The following is a 12,922-nucleotide window of genomic DNA, read 5'->3' as shown; positions in this document are numbered from 1 at the left end:
TGCTGTCAAGGCTAAAAATAATTTAACCCAGGGGTGCTATAGTCATTTTGGTGGTGCAATTCCTTGGGATAATGAAACTGTAGTTTTTTCATTCCTACTCAAGTGGCAAAGATCCCAAGGTTGTGCAACTGAATTCACAACAATGATCCTTGAGTGTGCAAGGGTCCACATTAGTGGATCCAACTGTAGCATTCAAGCCTAAATATATTGTAAATAATAAATACTCTAAAAACATCTACGGCAATCTGATTTAAATGTATTTAACATTGTTCTCATACTGAGTAGCATTATTAAAAAAAAGTATACCTTCACTTTAAAACACAGTCTAACCTTGCATTTATGTGTATTTGTTTATAGTCAATAGTACACAAACTATACTTCACAATTGCTAGAATGTAACTATTTATTCAGCACTTCCATTGTACATCAAAAAAAAATAGGGTAAAAATTTCCAAATCACCTGAATGATATAGGAGCTTCAGATCCATTGATTATCAACAGAACTTTAGCACTGAAGTGCCTAAACTGCTTTTGAAAATTTTACCCAGAAGTCTTTTGACAATTCAGTTTTACAGTGAAAAAAATCTGAATAGGATGCTGAGATAGCTCTGTGATGGGATAGGATCATGTAAGTACTGAGATCAATTAGATATTTACATATTTTTGCAGGTTAGCTCTTTTGGTACATCCCCAAGGTAAATAAGTCATTACTATTATAAGTCCAGTTTTAAAAAGGCAGACCTTTAAATTTGTTTTACTAAATGAATTTAACTTTTAAACATTTTAACTAAAATTTTATGATTAGTTGCCACGTGGTCAAATTAAAGTATAGCAAACTCTAGCCTACTAATGGGGAAATACTGCCCTCTTTTCAGATGTGAAGGTTCTCCCTTGGTAGTACTGAAGTGGTTTTCCTCTTGGTAAAGTATGGCTGGGAGAGGAGAGGGATGAGAAAAAGAGTAAAAAGAGAGGCTGTGAAAGAAGCATCAGTTCCTGCACAGTGTGGTAGCACTTTCCTCCAGATTTCAATGTGTGATAGTGCACTGCACTACCAAAAATACTCCTAAGGAAAAGCAAGAAGTACAAGATTATACAGTACACACCTTTTTCTCTCATACTTTCAGTGCATTTAACATTAAATTAACTTTTAATTCTCTCCTACCTTTTTTCAGATTCCCAGCAACTATGTGGAACAATTTATTTAACCCTTCCTATCCTCCAAAACTCAGCTGCCCTTTCAGAAGCAGTTAGTTACCCAAATGTTACTTCCAAATAAATAACTTTTGAATATGTTGGAAGCATTAAACAGCCACCAATTTACAGAAAAGAAAATGAAAGTAGCTAGAAGATGAAAATTATTGCTTTAAGGGATGCCACACCCCCGGAGAAAGAAGACAGCTACACATATTCTACTGCCTCTCCCCTGTCAGTTATTTATGTATGTTTCATTGATGGATGAATCAATCACTGGATCTTTTTCTATCAAAACAAATTTTCTTTTCATGTAGTTCTCTGTGTGAAGTTAATTTTACATTTCAAAGTAATGTGCCATATTTAAAATTAATTGATAGTGATAGCTCCAATTTTTAAGTGATAAAAAAAACCCCTTCTAATGCCAAGCTACATTAAAAAAAAATGCAAGTGATCTTTTCAAGACACAGTATGAAGTGTATCTGGGTTTATTGTGGTTTCCATTTTAATATTCATTTATTGTGAACACAACTAAATAGAATTATCAAGTTTCATGTTTGGGGGGAAGTCTTCACTTATTTTGTTCGATAAACATTATTTTATTTCTGAATCTTAACCTAATTTAAATTTCACCAGAAAAAAAAGTGATGCATTACAGTATGAGATACAACCAGTCCTCCAAAGTTAAAGGAGCACAGCAGGAGAAGAGTAAGTAGTAAAGGAACCATTTATTACCCTCTCTTTTCAAATGAGTTTACAAACCACTTGCTAACCTCCTGTTCTATCAGTTTGATGACCTCAGGCCTATGCAACAGATTCTTCAATCAGACAGCTATTCACAGTGAAAAGATGCCTGAAAAACAGGCTTTAACAATTTATTCTGTTTTCAAGAGGAATGAATTGTGATTCTTCATCCCTTCTTGTTTCAGGTCAACGCAGACACAGTAATATGTCTGGAAGAAAGAAAATGTATAATTGTACAAAAGCGACCTAAGAAGAGTTTTGGCAGTGGAAAAATATAATCCCTAGACATTTCACTCATACACACACACTTTCAACACAGAGGTGCTGTAAGATGGTGGCTGAATTTTCAGAGAACATTCGTGAATGCAATACTCAGATTTCAGAAACTATTCATTTTCACTTCTATATAACTTACGCGTTTGAAAAAAAATAAGTGCATATTGAAAATTCATTAATTCAATGCAGAATTAATACAAACTTCTCAAAATCTAGTGTGCAAATATATATAATTATTAGGGCTGTTGATTAATCGCAGTTAACATATGTGATTAACTCAAAAAAATTAATCACAGTTTTAATCGCACTGTTAATAGAATACAATTGAAATTTATTACATATTTTGGATGTTTTTCTACATTTTAATATAGATTGTATTCTGTGTTGTAATTGAAATCCAAGTGTATATTATTATTACAAATATTTTCATTGTAAAAATGATAATAGTATTTTTCAATTCACCTCATACAAGTACTGTAATGTAATCTCTATCGTGAAAGTGCAATTTACAAATGTAGATTTTTTTGTTAGATAACTGCACTCAAAACCAAAACAATGGAAAAGTTCAAAGCCTACAAGTCCACTCAGTTCTACTTCTTGTTCAGACAATTGCTAAGACAAACAAGTTTGCTTACATTTACAGGAGATAATGCTGCCCTTTTCTTATTTACAATGTCACCAGAAAGCGAGAACAGGCATTTGCATGGCACTTTTGTAGCTGGCATTGCAAGGTATTTACGTGCCAAATATGCTGGACACTCACATGCTCCTTCATGCTTTGGCCACCATTCCAGAGGACATGCTTCCATGATGACGACGCTCATTAAAAAAAAATTGTTAATGAAATTGGTGACTGAACTCCTTGGGGGAGAATTGTATGTCCTCTGCTCTTTTTTACCCACATTCTGCCATATATTTCATGTTATAGTAATCTCGGATGATGATGCAGCACGTGTTGTTTATTTTAAAAACATTTCACTGCAGATTTGACAATATGCAAAGAAGGTACCAATGTGAGATTTCTAAAGATAGCTAACAGCACTCAACCCAAGGTTTAAGAATCTGAAGTGCCTTCCAAAATCTGAGAGGGATGAGGTGTGGAGCATGCTTTCAGAATTCTTAAAAAAGCAACACTCTGACGGGGAAACTACAGAACCTGAACCACCAAAAAACTTTAATCCCAGTGGTTAGAGACCTCACCAAGGACGTAGGGTTCAAATCCATTTGTGTCTGTCTTCTACCTCTCAAGAAAGTGTCTAAACAACTGGGTTATAGGTAAGCCTGGTGTTGTCAGTAGCTACTGGTGTGGTGCTCTGCTCTTGTTCGATGATGATAGCAGTCGGCTGCGTGCGTGTTCCCTCTATGTGCTGCTCCGGCTCTGTGCAGGTAGCTGACACAGCAAACCCCGAGAGAACCCCCAAAGACCACAGACTCTAGTAAGATATGAAGGAACCCAAGCCAGGTTTATTGTCAAATGAAGCATAGTAATAGTTTCCTATAGACTCTACAGGACATGCTATGAATATGTGCCCCCGGCAATGGACACAGCTCAGTCAGTGGCAGGACACTCCACTGCCCTCTAGGATGGGCAAAGATGTGCACTCCAGGTCCTACTTTTATAGTTAGAGGACAGATTACTCATCCCTACTGAGGTACAGCCCCTTGGCTCACTAGGGTGCTGTCTCCCCTTTGATCATGTTGTTCCAGACAAACAGATTTATCCACCATGCTGTCCTGTCTTTAAGATGCACCTGCCTGTTCCTTGTTATGTCTATGGAGTGTCCTTGTACTGGGCTGTCCAGGTGCCATCTTGGCACAAGTTCCTCTTGTTAGGACTTATATGTGTGAACACACCTTCTTCTAACAACCCTCTTCTTGCCAACTTCTGTGAGTGAGGCCTGCCTCTGGCTCACAGCCCAGCTTTTGCTTAACAATGCCTGGAAGTACTTTGGTTCAGGCTTCAGGCCTCAGACTAGGCCTCTGACACAAGAGTTTATATTTCAGGGCCTCATCTTACTACACCTGGCAGAGTTTCATTTATTAATTATTAAAATAATGTCAGATATCTGCTTTTAAGTCCCCCCCCCATTTTTATATATAATCTATTAACATTTTCTTAGTTGCACAGAATTATGGAGGATCAGACAATATTATTTAACGACAGCAAATTCTGAGATTCAATGATGACAAAGTTTTTTAACTTTTTGAAACACATTTTCAACATCACAGGTCAAAATATACAAAATAAGTATCTTTAATTCAAACTATAAGTTCTCAAGTAGCATTTTTCTTTCTTTGCTATTTGTAAATTTTGATCATCATCTATGGAAATATTTTTCGATCAGTTTGTATGTGTGCAATGATATCAACATTTAGATAAAAATCTAATCCCACCAAACCTAGTTATAAGGTATTCTGCGGTGGGTCTCTCTCAATCTGTCCTGTTGCACTTTGTACAAATAATTAATATTCATCGGAACAGGGACTTGAATTTGGGTCTCCCACATTCTAGGTGAATGACTCTATAGCCAGTAGTTAGGGTAGTCTCACTTTCCCTAGTCCAATGAGTATTTAATTATTTATACAACATGGAACAGTGGATTTGGGTTAGGTACCTAAACACTGGGAGAGTTCACAGCTGGGAATCTTGTGCAGGGTTAGGCACTCAGCAACTTTTGACTTTCCTCATCATTTCCTACTGGCTCACTTAGATTCTCCTCTGCTCAGCTTGCTGGCTTCTGTGAATCCCACTCTTAGGTGTCAAACACTTTTCATATCTGAGGAAGCTAATTTAGGACTAAGGATTCCACTAGGCAGTAAGGTGCCTAAACTTGGCTATTGTAATGCTAGGCTTAAATTCCCTTAGTGGATCTAGGCCCCAAAAATCACTAAGCACATACCAGCTAAAGTTACAAAGCAAAACTTTGTGTTTGGCTGCTGGTATACAACCCCCTCAACATACATGCAATATAGCTATAAAACAAAGCAAGGTTTGTAATTTCTTGTGGACTGTAGGCCACTGAGCGGGAAATCTCTCCGTATGCATTTATTTTAGCTATGGTTATAATTGTGGCTTTGGAGGTTTCTCTCAGCAATTATTTTGTTTTTGCACTGGTAAAATCCCACTGCTACATCTGCTGTAGGCAAAAACTACAAATAAGTTAAATGACAATATTTAACTTATTCAGAGATATGCCAAATATCCAGTTAGCCTGAAGGAAAGCACAATACATAAGAACACAGGAATGGTCATACTGGGTCAAATCAATGGGTCACCTAGTCAAGTATCCTGTCTTCCAACAGTGCCAGATGCTTCAGAGGGAATGAACAGAACAGGGCAATTATTAAGAGATCCATCCCCTGTCATCCAATCTCAGCTTCTGGCAGTCAGAGGTTTAGGGACACTCAAAGCATGAGGTTGCATCCCTGACCATCTTGCCTAATAGCCCCTGATGGACCTGTACTCCGGGAATTTATCTAATTCTTTTTTGAACCTAGTTATACTTTTGGACTTCACAACATCCCCTGGAAACAAGGTCCACAGTTTCACTGTGTGTTTGAAGAAGTAATTCCTCATGTTTGTTTTAAACTGCTGCCTATTGCACTGGGTGACCCCTTCCTTGTTCCTGAGTTATGTGAAGGGATAAACAACACTTCCCAGTTCACTTTTTCCACACCCTTGATGATTTTATAGACTTTACTCATCTTTTTTTGTAAGATGAAGTGGCCCAGTCCTTTTAATCTCTCTTCATAGGAAAGCTATTCCATACCCCTCATCAATTTTGTTATCCGTTTCTGTACTTTTTCCCCATATATTACTTTTTCCCATATATCCTTTTTGAGATTGTGCAGTACTGGTTGCCCAGTCTTCAAGGTATGGGCATGCCATGGATTCATATAGCAGCATTATGATATTTTTGGTCTTATTATCTATCCCTTTCCTAATGGTTCATAACATTTTATTAGCTTTTTTGACTGATGCTGCATATTGAACAGATGTTTTCAGAAAACTATCCATGATGACTCCAAGATCACTTTCTTGAGAGGTAACAGCTAATCTAGAATCCATCATTTTGTATATAGAGTTGGCATGGTTTGCAATATGCATTACTTTTCACTTAACACTGAATTTCATCTGCCGTTTTCCTGCCCAGAGACCCAGTTTTGTGAGATCCTCCTGTAGTTTTTCCCAGTCATCTTTGGACTTCTTGAGTAATTTTGTATCATCTGCAAATTTTGCCACCTCACTGTTTACCCACTTTTCCAGATCATTTACGAATATGTTGAAGAGCACTGGTCCCAGTACAGATCCTTTTGAAACCCCACTGTTTACCTCTCTCCACTGACCATTTATTCCTACCATCTTTTAACTAGTTACTGATCCACGAGAGGACCCTCCCTCTTAGCTTCTGACTGCTTACTTTGCTTTCAAGCCTTTAGTGTCAGACACTCTGAAAGGTTTTCTGAAAATCCAGGTACACTATTTCCATTGGATTACCTTTCCCATGTGCTTGTTGACCCTTTCAAAGAACTCTAATAGATTGGTGAAGCATGATTTCCTTTTTTAAAAGCTGTGTTGATTCTTCCCCAAACACGTTGTGTTCATCTATGTGTCTGGATCATTCTCTTCTTCACTATGGTTTCACCTAATTTGCCTGATGTTGAAGTTAGATTTACGGAGCCTTTTAAAAAAAATTGGCATTAAATTAGTATGCTCCACTCATCTAGTACAGAGGCTGATTCACAAATCAGAGTTTGTAGTTCTACAACATCGTATCTGAGTTCCTTCAGAACACTTGGTTGAATACCATTTTGTCCTGGTGACTTATTACTGTTTGATTTATCCATTTGTTTCAAATCCTCCTCTACTGACACCTCAATCTGGGACAGTTCCTCAGATCTGCCACTTAAAAGGATGGCTCAGGTATGGATATCTCCCCCACATCCTCTGCAGTGAAGACTGATGCAAAGAATTCATTTAGCTTCTCTGCAAATGCCTTGCCTGCCTGGAGTGCTCTTCTGTACAGTGCCTCACAAAATGAGGCCCCATTCTCACTTGTCCTGTAGGCCATAACAAAAACACCATTAATGATTGAGATAACTTTGAGTGATGATTTCTAGAAGCATAGCATAAAATTTAGGAGAGCTCACAGGAAGCAGAATTTAGGGGAATATATGCTTTCTTGTAGTGGTAAGGCCATAGGGAGTATTTTGCAAGTGACCAGATTATATTTACAAAAGTAGGAAAAGAAGACAACTATAGTAACCAAACTGTAGCTGAAAATTCTTTCTTCATGCCAATTAGAGGACTGGAGTAGGTTGCTTATTTCTTATATCTACAAGCAGGACATGTTTGCTTTATGTTGGATGTGTAATATGATCACTTTATGTAACCTGTCACTTTGATTTCCAGCCCCTCCTTTTTCCTAAATATTCCAGAGACACTGATTTTGTGGCACAAATTAAGATCTATACATCAGATGACTAAAACAGTTTACACTAAATGATCATTACCTTTTCTTTCCTGGTTGTTTTCAACTAGCTTCTAAATATCCCCTTGAATCTCTCATGCTGGGTAATTAGGATTAACTAGATTTTTGAAAAACCTCACAGTTAAAAAGAATGTTTTAATGTTTATTAGAAAGCAATCAAGTAAACATGAACAACAGAGCATTTTTGTTCCATGGACTTAATTAGTTATTTTTAAAAGATCATATGATTGTAACTAGTTAATGGGTTGGTTGCCAGTCACTGTGTTCTGTGTTCCTCCCAGTTTCCTAATATGGGAACTGGAACAACAATAACCTCTTTGGAAAACACTTTGAAATTGATAAAAGGCACTATAAAAAGAATGAGGTATTATTAAAAAGAAGTTGCTCTCATTTTGATGTACAATAGAATGTATAAAACTGCAGAATTAGTTTTATACCAATTTGGTAACAAAATAAATAAATAATAAAATAAATTAATGGAGATATCCTATCTCCTAGAACTGGAAAGGACCGTGAAAGTTCATTGAGTCCAGCCCCCCGCCTTCACTAACAGGACCAAGTACTAATTTTGCCCCAGATCCCTTGGTGGCCCCTTCAAGGACTGAATTCACAACCCTAGGTTTAGCAGGCCAATGCTCAAACCACTGAGCTATCCCTCCCCTCAATGCATTGCAAAATTAAACAACTTGGTCTTTTTATTCACCTGCAGTAATTAGCCAGCTCCCTTAGCCATACAGAATCAATCTTCATTCACAGTCAATAGAGTGGCTTCAATGACCAACGTTAGTTGAACATACTAACATTAAACTGAACCCAAGTTCCCACAACTGTATGCATTCTAGACTGGACACTTTACCAACGTGTGGAACATAACAAGCAAGTGACAAAACTGACTAGACTGAATTTATATACTGCCCAGACAATCAGCAGAGACTGACTTCTGCATAGATGATCATAAATATTGACTTTCAAAGCAAATATTAACCACAGAAAAGGCAAGGAGAGGGGAGGCTGAGGAGCTGGGGCACTGAACTATTAGAAGAATACACTCGACAATGTGACTCGACAGATATATTCTGAGTTTATATTCTAGGTAATTACACTTCTGATTGTTCTGTAATCATGTAATAAAAGGCACTACACCTCCACCTCAGTATAACGCTACTCGATATAACATGAATTTGGATATAAAGTGCTAAAGCAGCACTCCAGGGTGGGGTGGGGGGGGCACGGTTGCACACACTGGTGGATTAAAGCAAGTTTGATATAACGCAGTTTCACCTATAATGCAGTAAGATTTTTTGGCTCCCGAGGACAGCATTATATCGAGGTAGAGATGTATATCACACTGCATATGCACAAAGTGACTCAGTAATGGTACAGCAGGTTAACAAGCTTGGTTTAATGTTAGATTAGTCTCTTCAATATATTTGATCTCAGGAGAAAAAATACAATAGGGAGCTATGGAGACTATTTCTATGTGACATGAGATTCTTGAACCATCTTGGTACAGCAGCCTACGTGTACACCACCATATGTCTAATTACATATCTTCCAGGATTTTCAGTGTTCATGCTAGACAATAAAATGAAGCTTTTGAGAAGTCCAGTTCCACAAATACTAGGTTAACATGAAAGAGTTCTGCTGGAATTCATCTTGTAACTGGCTGTATACTTGGGGTAGGATATTCCCTCTTTTGTTGCATTACCATGTGTTTTTTCCCTCATTTACTGAGTCAAAACGATAGCTTTAAGTCAGGGGTCAGTAACCTCTTGCACACGGTTTGCCAGGGTAAGCACCCTGGCAGGCCGGACCAGTTTGTTTATCTACTGTATCAGCAGGTTCGGCCAATCGCAGCTCCCACTGGCCAATGGGGGCAATGGGAAGTGGCCCAAGCGAAGGATGTGCTGGCCGCGCCTTCCCGCCTTCCCCATTGGGGCGAAACACAGCCAATGGGAGCTGCGATCAGCTGTCAACACGGCAGGTAAACAAAACTGTCCTGGCCCGCCAGGGTGCTTACCCTGGCGAGTCATGTGCCAGATGTTGCCGACCTCTGCTTTAAATCTTTAAATTTCAGTAGCCCGTAGCTGCTGGGAAGTATATTCCATTCTCTCTTTGCTCTAATACAGTCTGTGTGGTTATTTTATCTTTCTCTCCATTCTATTTCTAAGGGATATAGTTCCTCACGTGAGGCTTTATTAATTTCCCATATATCCTTGTATAGTATCTCTATGGTCCACTCATTTATTTTAAAAACATTTTGTAAGACCATCACCATGTATGTCTGATACTATCTCGCCGCACACTTAACTTTGGTATTTATTCTATAGTTTATTTAGTAAGATCCATTTTTAGCATTATCTGTAATAGAATAGGGTAACTGATAGCTGTTATATTGTACTACCACTTGATTTTTTTAACCTGGTATCATATAAAGGAACAAATGAGTTATAAATGGGGTGTCTTCTGGCACCAAAGACAGAGACTTTTTTTTGTTTGTTTTAAGAAAAAAGTAAATAAATCAGGAAAATGTCAGCATAAAATATATTTGGGATTAGTCAATCGAATTAATGCAGATGTTACAGAATTTTCTGTAGTTCATGATTTTTGGAAAATCACAGTTCCATTTTTGTGGGGTGAGGGGTGGAAGAGAAGGCTCAAACAGGAAGTAGCAGCATAGTAAGATACTGTTACTAATGGAGTTGATTTTAAAATTGCTGCATACTGCTAGGTATGCAATCGGTTAATGAAATGGTTTGAATAGTTTACCTGATACTGACTAGCCCAAGGACAGAGCTAGTCTGAAATATACCTGTACCACCATTGCCACTCCTCATGCCTAAGATAATGTCCCCTGCAATTTTAAGGCAATTCACTGGGGAAAAAAAAAAAGTTTCTTGCTTGCCCAGGGTTTAAAATGCCAGTCATTTTAAGTTTCTTATGATTAAAAATTATATAGCAGTGGAGGTGAAAGCTAGTATCTTTTTGAGTTTGATGAGAATACAAACTTTCACCAGCTGCACACGACATCTGATTTACTCATGAGTAGACCCTATCCTGCTGTCTCCTGGGACACTTTGTCAAGCTACACAGGAGAAGGATGTGGTTTCTAGGTATTTATATCATGCTCATCACCAATTATAAAATATCAAAAATATAAAACAAGGAAGGGATGTACAAGGAACACATCAATAGAACAATCTTTGGACTGCAACTCTTCCTGTGTGGCCCCACTATTTCCTCTCTTGCTCTCCCTCTAGTACATCCACAATGCAACTGCCAAAATCTTCTTGCTTGACCTATACATAGAACACAGTTAACCTCCCCCTTTCTGACAATACCTAGTGGCCCCATTGGGCCCATCAAATCACATATTAAAGTAAACAGATTCCTGTCCTTGCTTTCAAGGTGTGGCACATCTACATGCTAGCAGCTCTCTCTGGTCATTTCATCACATCCTGCCTGCCCCACCTTGAAAGCAAAGGATAGCATCCTAAGGCCTTCTTCCATTCCACCCATACCATGAATTATCTTAGTGTAGTGTGATAGGATCCCACCCTCTTTAAAAACTCACTTTTTATACCACCTTCAAAGGCCACCTCCCATGCAAACATCCCCATCACCACCCCAACTTTTTATTTAAAAAATATGTAAATTATCATCATTCTCTAGGCCTCTTAATCTAAAAGACAAATGGAAAAAGAGAATAAATTCTTCAAGCAGGAAATCTCTTTATGGATGTTACATAGCGTCATTAATTTAAAGTGAATTAATAGCTACTACTACCTCACAGGACATGGCAGATTTATCAGTCTTCTTGATACATGGCCATTCCAGGGATTAACATCTATTCCAGGACAAGACCTAGGTCCTCTTCAGAGTATTGCTCCACTTCTGCTTTCCGCAATAAATCAGTGGTTCTCAAACTTTTGTACTGTAACCTCTTTTACACAGCAAGTCTCCGAGTGTGATTCCTCCTTATAAATTAAACTTATTTATATTTAACACCAATATAAATGCTGGAGGTGAAATGGGTTGGGGGGTGGGGGGAAGAGGCTGACAGCTTGTGACCCCTCACATAACCTCAAGACCCCCTGACAGATCACAACCCCCGTTCTCAATGTTAGTTTCTGTCCGAGTTCTAGGAGTGTGTGTTGACATACTCAATTTCTGCTAGTTCACAGAGGCTTGTTCCAAATCTTTTGTGTGGTTTAAAAAAAAGAAAGAATTTGAACACTGAGTCACCTATCAGACAACTAATTAAAAAAGTAACTCAAACGCTGCCACAAATCCTGGCTGTGGGGGAAAAAAATTAAACCCAGACAACTAGTTAAGTAGGGCCATCTTAAAGCAAGTAGACAGAAATTCATTGTAAGAATACTAGGCTTGTTTTTTATGTTTCCAGTTAAGCGTGAAAAAATTGATTACATGAAAGAGGTTTCAAAACACTAAAATATATACTAGTCTGTTCTAGTCTAGTCTGCAGGAGCTGTTAGGCTTGTGAAATACTTCACAGGAAAAGCTGGAAGAATTAAGATTGCACTAGGTGGATGAAAGACTAAACATTAATGTCTATTAAAATACAAGATGAGAAAGGTCCATAATTTGTTATAATTAAAATTCCCTAAGGGAAACTATCTCAGAGCAATTCAAACTGAATAGGTTAAAATCTTAAATGGTATTATGTTCCATGTGTTCACAATGATTCCATACATATTAAAGAGACGAATTTAACTTACCCTTATAACACTATTATTACACGACCCACCTATTACAGAGGTTCCATAACAGAAAAGCTTCTAGAGAAATGTCACCAAGTATTTAAACTTAATACTTAACTTTCTAATATTCTAGAGCATCAAGCTGGAGAGGGAGAACATGGAAGTACAGTATTCGTTACACAAGACACTGTTATTAATTGTGATAAGTAAAAACTTAATAGGCAGCCCAGAATAGTCATATTTTGGTTTACATCTTTTCAAAATGGAGTATGATACCTATCACAAAGTAGCCAGGGGTTTCATTACAGTTAAATGGGGAAATGATGCATAGCAAAAAAAAAAGAAGAAGAAGAAGAAGAAGAATTTTCCCTATGAAATGTCCAATTTTACAACAGAAAGTTAAAAAAGGTTCAATCAGAACTACCATTTGAGTAGTCAATTTCCCTTTAATCTTATGTGCTGGTTCCTTGCAGTGAAATAATTATTTCTTCACCTCTG

The 12,922-nt window shown here is 37.7% G+C and overlaps 1 protein-coding gene across 1 annotated transcript in view; it reads right to left on the bottom strand.

Moving 5' to 3' along the window:
• The window catches only part of ANKRD50 (ankyrin repeat domain 50), a 49,301-nt gene that overhangs the window by 24,754 nt on the left and 11,625 nt on the right, over positions 1 to 12,922 (bottom strand).

The sequence above is a fragment of the Gopherus evgoodei genome, chromosome 5, assembly GCF_007399415.2.
Source record: "Gopherus evgoodei ecotype Sinaloan lineage chromosome 5, rGopEvg1_v1.p, whole genome shotgun sequence".
NCBI lineage: Eukaryota > Metazoa > Chordata > Testudines > Testudinidae > Gopherus > Gopherus evgoodei.
Note: the sequence above shows the minus strand (reverse complement) of the source record. Positions and strands in the feature narration are given on the sequence as shown.